The following is a 7,602-nucleotide window of genomic DNA, read 5'->3' as shown; positions in this document are numbered from 1 at the left end:
TTGGCTGACTTGGATAATGCATTTAAAATGGCTTTCTAGATGCCTTCCTTCCTTCCTCCCTCCCTTCCTTCCCTCCTCCCTTCCTCCATCCCTTCCTTCCTCCCCCCTCCCTTCCTTCCTCCCTCCCTCCCCCTCCTCCCTCCCTCTTTTCCTTCCCTCTTCCCTCCCTCCCTCCCTCCCTCCCTCCCTTCCTTCCTTCCTTCCTTCCTTCCTTCCTTCCTTCCTTCCTTCCTTCCCTTCTCCCTCCCTCCCTCCTTTCCTTCCTTCCTCCCTCTCTCCCCCCTCGCTCCCTCTCTCCCTCCCTTCCTTCCTTCCTCCCTCCCTTCCTCCCTCCCTCCCTCCCTTCCTTCCCTCCTTCCTTCCTTTCCTCCCTCCTGCCTGGTCTCAAACATCTGATGTTCATGTCTTGTGGCTCTAACTTTAAGTAAGTCTGGCCACCCCTGCTCTAGAACAAACTAAGGTGGTGTGATCTTGGGACAAGTCCACAAGCTACCAATTCTTTAACAATAGTAGATCTAAAGGAGTGCCTCTGAATTGTAAAATGTGTCATCTGCTCGAACCAGGGTATAGACAGAACTCTCTGACTGGGGCAGTGGTGCTCTGTATTCTTAATGCTTGGGTGGGAGCAACAGTGGGCGGGCTTCTAGTGTCCTGGCCCCACTGACCTCCTGATGGCACCTGGTTTTTTTGGCCCCTGTGTGACACAGAGTGTTGGACTGGATGGATGGGCCATCAGCCTGATCCAACATGGCTTCTCTTATGTTCTTATGTGACACAGAGTGTTGGACTGGATGGGCCATTGGCCTGATCCAACATGGCTTCTCTTATGTTCTTATGTGACACAGAGTGTTGGACTGGATGGGCCATTGGCCTGATCCAACATGGCTTCTCTTATGTTCTTATGTGACACAGAGTATTGGACTGGATGGGCCATTGGCCTGATCCAACATGGCTTCTCATATGTTCTTATGTGACACAGTGTTGGACTGGATGGGCCATTGGCCTGATCCAACATGGCTTCTCTTATGGTCTTATGTTCTTAATCAACAACCATGCTGTCAGAGAGAAATCAAGAAACTGTGACCCCCAAGTCAAACCTGTTCTTCCTTTCTGTATTTCTTTAGCCTTTATAAAAACAGTTTCTTCCCTACAAGCTCTCTCATCTCAAGGAAGAGGAAATGCCATAATCCTATGTAGATTTTTCTCGTTTTCTTTGATGTGTTTGGTATTTACCATGGTGAGAAATAATGCTGCCCTTTCAAAAGAATCTGTGCTTTAGAGTCTTGTGTGCTCAATATTTTAGATAAAACTTCCACTCCTTTGTATTAATCTGTACTTCCGCTCCCAGTCGGACCATTTTGTAAAACACCCACTGATGATTCTCAGTGTTGTATTGAGTTGGATGTCAAGTTTGTGGACATGACTTAAAATGGTAATAATTATCAGACCTTGGAAACTAAACAAGGTTGGCCCTGCTCTGGCTAGTATTTGGATGATGATGAAGAAGACTTTAGATTTATACCCCGTCCTTCTCTCTGAAACAGAGTCTTCCTGTACCTTCCTCCCCCACAATAGACACCCTGTGAGGTGGGTGGGGCTGAGAGAACTCTCCCAGAAGCTGCCCTTTCAAGGACAGAGGCTCCTTTCCCTACCTCCCCCGCAATAGACACCCTGTGAGTTGGGTGGGGCTGAGAGAACTCTCCCAGAAGCTGCCCTTTTAAGGACAGAGACTCAGAGCGGCTTACACTCTCCTTTCTCTTCCTCCCCCACAACAGACACCCTGTGAGGTGGGTGGGGCTGAGAGAACTCTCCCAGAAGCTGCCCTTTTAAGGACAGAGACTCAGAGCGGCTTACACTCTCCTTTCTCTTCCTCCCCTGCAACAAACACCCTGTGAGGTGGGTGGGACTGAGAGGGCTCTCCCAGCAGCTGCCCTTTCAAGGACAACCTCTGCCAGAGCTATGGCTGACCCAAGGCCATTCCAGCAGGTGCAAGTGGAGGAGTGGGGAATCAAACCCGGTTCTCCCAGATAAGAGTCCGCACACTTCACCACCACACCAAACTGGTAGATAGGAGACCACCCAGGAAATCTAGAGTTGCTAGGCAGCACTAGGCAATGGGAAGCCACCTCTAGATGTCTCTTGCCTTTTGAAAGCCCCACAAAGGGCCAACATAAGCCAGCTTCGCGTGGGTAGCCGTCGTTACTCTGGAACAGTCCAGACTCAAATTTTGTCCATCTCAGTTGATGGCAAAAAGAAAAAGAAAAAGACAGCTAGCGTAATACATTCTTCCGCCTCTAGATGTCCTCCTAACCTCAGTGAAGAAGTTACCTGACCAACAGCAGGGCTTTCATGTGTCTTAAAAACACCTCACAAGACTCTGCAGCTTAGCGGGAACATTTCTCACAAGGTGTCTGGGTTTTTTTGGGAGGGAGGGGGGAAGGTGAAGGAGATTGTGACCGCTCTGCAACTCTGAGATTCAGAGTATAGGGCAGGATATAAATCCAATATCTTCTTATTCCTAGAGAGGGCTGTGCTATCACTTCTGGGTTTTCCCTGGAAGTCACATGCCGATGGTGTCCCATCCCATTTCTCTAACATCTTCTATCTTAAGGAAATGACTGTTCTGGAACAGCTACATCACAGCAGTAGAATCTTAGAGAGTAGAAACCAACAAGTTTTGTAGGGGATGGTTTTTTGAGAGTCAACCCTCCCTTCATCCAATACCAACTCTTCTGAAACACACTTTCAGTGCTAAACAGCCAATTTGATGATCTTGCAGACAGACACTGAAACGTGTGGATTGTACCCAGGATAAAGACTGGCTTCACCAATGCCATGAAGCCATTGCTATCAAACTATCACAATCCAGACTATGACAAATTTGCCACAAGCACAGAACGAGAGACTTCCAATGCAACAAGCACAGACAGCTTTAAGAGAGAATTGGATAAACACATCTGGAGCAGAGGTCCATCAGTGGCTATTAGCCACAGCGTATTGTTGGAACTCTCTGTCTGGGGCAAGTGCTTCTCTGTATTCTTGGTGCTTGGGAGGGGCAACAGGGTGAGGGCTTCTGGTATCCTGGCCCCACTGGTGGACCTCCTGATGGCACTTGGTTTATTTGGCCACTGTGTGACACAGAGTGTTGGACTGGATGGGCCATTGGCCTGATGCAACATGGCTTCTCTTTTGTTCTTACATAATTCTATCTATCTATCTATCTATCTATCTATCTATCTATCTATCTATCTATCTATCTATCTATCTATCTATCTATCATCTCTCTCTCTCTCTCTCTCTCTCTCTATCTCTCTCTCTCTCTCTCTCTCTCTTTATCTCTATCTCTCTATCTTTATCTCTATCTATCTATCTATCTATCTATCTATCTATCTATCTATCTATCTATCTATCTATCTATCTATCTATCTATCTATCTATCTATCTATCTATCTATCTATCTATCTATCTCTCTATCTCTATCTCTATCTCTATCTCTCATCTGTCCGGGCATTTAACTTTCAACATTGACTGATTTCTGTTAACCAAACTTTAATAATAGGTTACATACTGTTGATGTAACACAGATAAATAGGGAGTCCCATGGCACAGAGTGGTAAGCTACACTACTGTAGTCCAAGCTCTGCTCACAACCTGAGTTCAACGCCAGAGGAAGCTGGGTTCAGGTAGCCGGCTCGAGGTTGACTCAGCCTTCCGCCCTTAGGAGTTTGGTAAAATGAGTCCCCAGCTTGCTGGGGGGAAAGCGTAGATGACTGGGGAAGGCACTGGCAAACGGCCCCGTAAAAAGTCTGCCAAGAAAACGTCATGATTTGATGTCACCTCATGGGTCAGTAAGGACTTGGTGCTTGCACAGGGGACTACCTTTACCTTTTTAACACTGATAAAAGGTTAAACTGAGGCCTTGAAGAGTAATAACTGGATAAACCAGGCCTATCTAGGCCTGCCATGAATTCCACCCTTTCCGGCATTTGGTCTGGTTCGTGGTTTTTTTCCAACTTGCTAAAGAAAGCCAGAATCCACCATCTCTTTAGGAAGATTTCCGCTTGCCTTGTGTTCCCTATTATCTTGTTAAGGCTAACCTATAATCTTGGGATGCTCCCTTGGAGTTAAACTACAACAAACTCCGAGGAACGGCTGAAGAGTTTATTCTCATCGGCGCGGCAGCGATCTGTTCAACCCAGCTCATATTTTTTTTGCACAGCCCCGTTGCGTCTGATCTATTAACAAACAAAAGAATGTTTACAGCACGTCCCTGAGTGAGACGGGCGAAATTGGGTGAGATTTAGGTAAGTAAACCAGTTAGTAGAAGCACCAATTAGGAGCAGAATGTTTGATGGATCTGTCACTGGCTGCTAGACAGGTTAGATAAATTTCAAGCTCAGATTCGGATTGTCAGGCCCAGGGCCTGGGATTGCCAATTCTGGGTTGGGAAATTCTTGGAGATTTGGGGGAGGAGCTTGGGGAGGACTGGGCCTTCAATGGGGTTCAGTCTCATAGGTTGATAACAGATGGGCAGTCAGAGGCGACTCAGAGATGCCTTTGAAACTGAAGAGGAAGACTGCAGATTTATACCCCGCCCTTCTCTCTGAATCAGAAACTCAGAGCGGTTTACAATCTCCCATGTCTTCCCCCCCCCCCACAACAGACACCCTGTGAGGTGGGTGGGGCTGAGAGAGCTCTCCCCAGAAGCTGCCCTTTCCAGGACAACTCTGCCAGAGCTATGGCTGACCCAAGGCCATTCCAGCAGCTGCAAGTGGAGGAGCGGGGAATCAAACCCCGTTCTCCCAGATAAGAGTTCACTCACTTAACCACGACACCAAACTGACCCCCCAAAATCCTTGCAAATGCAAACCTCTGCCGCCGGGCTCCATCCTGGAGCGGCTCGAAAAGCTACCACAGTTGCATGCGGAAACATGCAAGTGAGGCGCCTTGGCGGTGCGAACCCGCCAAGCTGCCACGAGCCATTTCTGGTTTTGTTTTTTTTTTCTCCTTTAAAACTCCCCAGAACGCTTGAGTGCTCGAGCGCTTGACTCGTTGGGGGAGAAAATGAGCGGTCTGGATTCTGAGGCACACACCCCCCCCCCCCCCAGTCTGATCATACCAAGTGGCCTCGCAGACGGGATAGGGAATGTGTGGAAGGTTCCGGACGGCTCTTTCGGGACATCCCTGATTTGGGATCCCTCCAATCCCACCTGTTATCACCAACCGATAGGGTTGCCAATTCCAATTTAAGAAATATCTGGGGACTTTGGGGGTGGAGCCAGGAGACATTAAGGGTGGAGCCAAGATCAAGGCTGTGACAAGCATAATTGAACTCCAAAGGCAGTTCTGGCCAACACATTTAAAGGGACGGCACACCTTTTCAATGCCTTCCTTCCATAGGAAGTAATGAAGGATAGGGGCACCTTCTTTTGGGGCTCATAGAATTGGACCCCCTGGTCCAATCTTTTTGAAACTCGGGGGATATTTTGGGGAGAGGCACTAAATGCTGTACTGAAAATTTGGTGGCTCTACCTCAAAAAACAGCCCTCCCAAGAGCCCCAGATACCCGCGGACCAATTCTTCGTTATTTTCTATGGGAATAAATCTCCGTAGGGAATAACAGAGTTCCCAGCAGACATTTCCCTCCCCTCCCCCCGCTTTCTGACGACCCTGAAGTGGGGGGAGGGCCTCCAGACCGGGGGATCCCCTGCCCCCACCTGGGGATTGGCTACCCTACCGACTAAGTCCACTCTCAAATCATCTGTTTTCTCCAGGGGAATTGTTCTCTGTAGCCTGGAGATCATCTACATTTCTGGAGGATCCCTGGTCCCACCTGGAGGTTGGCACCCCTATTTGAGGAGGGGAGAGACCACAGTGGGGTACAATGCCTTGGAGTCCACCATCTGAAGCAGCCATTTCCTGCCGGGGAACTGATCTGTGTTCTGGATATGAGCTGTGATTCCAGGAGATCTTCCAGTGCCATCTGGAAGATGGAAATGCCCATCTAATGTCCCAAAGTCCACCCTCCAAAGCAGCTATTTTCCCCAGGGGAACTGATCTCTGTTGTCTGGAGACAGCTGGAATCCCAGAAGAAGAGCCATGTAGATAGGGCTTTTCTATTTTGTAGCCGGAACTCCTTTGCATATTAGGCTGCACCCCTGCCGATGTAGCCAATCTTCCAAGAGCTTTCAGAAGGCCCTGTAAGCTCTTGGAGGATAGGCTACATCAGGGGGGTGCAGCCTAATATGTAAAGGAGTTCCTGCTACAAAAAAACCCCCCTGTGTGTAGGACTTTGGAGGTTAGAACCAGGACCACGAATCTTACCCGGTATGAAACTCGGAGCCAATACAGTTAGAAGAAGAAGACTGCAGATTTATGCCCTGCCCTTCTCTCTGAATCAAAGACTCAGAGCGGTTGGCAATCTCTTCTACCTTCTTCCCCCACAACAGACACCCTGTGAGGTGGGTGGGGCTGAGAGGGCTCTCCCAGCAGCTGCCCTTTCAAGGACAACCTCTGCCAGAGCTATGGCTGACCCAAGGCCATTCCAGCAGCTGCAAGGGGAGGAGTAAGGAATCCAACCCGGATCTCCCGGATAAGAGTCCGCAAACTGAATAACTACACCAAACTGCCTCTCGTATTGATTGTATGTAGGCTCTAATTTGGGTGCTTCTAAGCACACGGAAGAGCTGTAGCCAGTGGGGGGAGGGGGGCAGTGCCCCCTATAGAATTCCCCCTATAGATGTTCCAGCACCCCAACCCAATCTTCCCTTTAGCTAAAAGAGAAGATGCAGATTCTATAGGGAGCACCAGCCCCAGTGCCTTCCTACCGGCTACAGCCCTGGCATACATGCAGCCTCATTCAGGTCCAGTTAAGTTTCTGGGTGAGTTTCAAGGACAGCTTAGAGTGAGTTACCGTAGTCTAGTCCGGAGGTGACCGTTGCATGGATCACTGGGGCTAAGTCAGGGTGAAACAGGAAGGGAACCAGTTTCCGAACTTGGCACAGATGGGGAAAAGGCCAATCTGGCAATTTCAGCGATCTGGGCTTCCATTTGCTCGTTCAGCGCAACCGGTCCTAATTGGGAAGCCTTTTCCTAGATGATGCTTCAAGGCTGGGTTGCCAGTCTCCAGATCTGTTGTTCTAGCCATAGAGTCATAGAGTTGGATGGGACCTCCAGAGTCATCTAGTCTAATCCCCTGCACATTGCAGGAACATATGAACATACGAAAATATGAACATATGAAGCTGCCTTATACTGAATCAGACGCTTGGTCCATCAAAATAAACATTGTCTACCCAGACTGGCAGCGGCTCTCCATGGTCTCAAGCCAAGTTTTTTCATGCCTATTTGCCTGGACCCTTTTTAGTTGGAGATGCCAGGGACTTACCAAGCAGATGCTCTACCACTGAGCCACCGTCCCTCCCCACCTACTCCCATATGTAGGTGGGAAGGAAATTCACAAACACCTCCCCCTACATTCACTGGACCATCATTGCTGTCAGGTGGCCATCTAGCCTCTGGGGAGCCCACCACCTCCCAAGGAAGCCTGTTCCACTGAGGAACCACTCTAACAGGAAATTCTTCCTAATGTTGAGCTGGAAG

Source organism: Heteronotia binoei, chromosome 1 (assembly GCF_032191835.1).
Source record: "Heteronotia binoei isolate CCM8104 ecotype False Entrance Well chromosome 1, APGP_CSIRO_Hbin_v1, whole genome shotgun sequence".
NCBI lineage: Eukaryota > Metazoa > Chordata > Lepidosauria > Squamata > Gekkonidae > Heteronotia > Heteronotia binoei.
Note: the sequence above shows the minus strand (reverse complement) of the source record.